Genomic DNA, 1,124 nt, shown 5'->3' with positions numbered 1-1,124 from the left:
AAAAAAGAGAACGAGATCTCAAGTAATTGCTGTTTACTTTTCGATCGTTTAATCTGTCCACGAATGGTCACCCACGATGTCAAAGGTAAAAGGATTACATTTCATACGATTTACAACATCGCCTACTTAATAATATCCTTATAAACGGAAAGGATCTTTATTAATTGTTCTTTGTATAACTTCATGATTTTTGATCGCGACACTTTTACAAATATATATAGATAACTTATTTACAATAATTATATGATACAATGGATAATTCGTTTAACGAAGATTAAAAGTTTATTTTTTTAGTTCTTCTGAAAAAAAAATAATAATAAATAAATAAATAAATAAAAATCGACAAGGATAAGTTTTTAAGGGTTTCGTTTTGATTTTTCTTTTAATAATAATGGATGATGCAGTAGTACAGATCACGGTACAGTGAGATTGAAAAAAAAAAAAAAAGAAAAAAGAAAGAAAGAGAGGAGAAGGTTTAATAGTTTAAAATTGGATATGTATCGGTGTAATTGTGTATCTTAAATAACTATTATTATTATTATTAAATACTACCGAGTTAAAAAGTTTTCTTGAAAAATGCTATTTATCTCGGTTCCGATTCTAGAATGGGTTCTGTTCCAATACTTATACGATAATAATCTTGCCTTTGAACAGAAAAAATAAGAAAAAGATATTATTCCATCCGGTACTAACCGCTCATCCCATAACAACGAATTCACTTTTTCTACATCCACGTTTCGACGAAAAAAACTCAATCAATTTTTTCGAAAATTTATCGAATTCAATCCAATGACGCGTATTCACTTTTTCTTACTTTATATAATTTAACACTACTAAAAAAAAAAACCTATCTTCAATCAATACCATTTAACGAAACAATTCCTACGACGAACAATCCTCTCCCCCTCCCTAAAATAAAAGAAGAAAGAAAAAAAAATTAAAAAAAAAAAAAAAATCGCAAGAGGACAGATAAAACGATTGTTACGGAGAAGGACGAAGACTAGGAAGAGACTGTGGAAAAACGCGTAGGTGTGGTCGACACCGGCCGACGGCGGCGCACGTAGACCGCGATGGCGGCGGTCGGTTAAATTCCCTCGAGTAGAAAGTTGTTAACGTGGCGTACC

At 31.4% G+C, this 1,124-nt stretch overlaps 1 protein-coding gene across 1 annotated transcript in view; it reads right to left on the bottom strand.

Moving 5' to 3' along the window:
* Positions 1–1,124, bottom strand: part of LOC102677794 (DNA-binding protein D-ETS-3-like) — a gene marked incomplete at its 5' end in the record, with an annotated part of 13,073 nt that overhangs the window by 3,727 nt on the left and 8,222 nt on the right. The gene's annotated exons all lie outside the window — the stretch shown is intronic.

Source organism: Apis dorsata, unplaced genomic scaffold (genome assembly GCF_000469605.1).
Source record: "Apis dorsata unplaced genomic scaffold, Apis dorsata 1.3 scaffold_221, whole genome shotgun sequence".
NCBI classification, from domain to species: Eukaryota; Metazoa; Arthropoda; class Insecta; order Hymenoptera; family Apidae; genus Apis; species Apis dorsata.
This window is presented reverse-complemented; position numbering and strand designations above follow the sequence as displayed.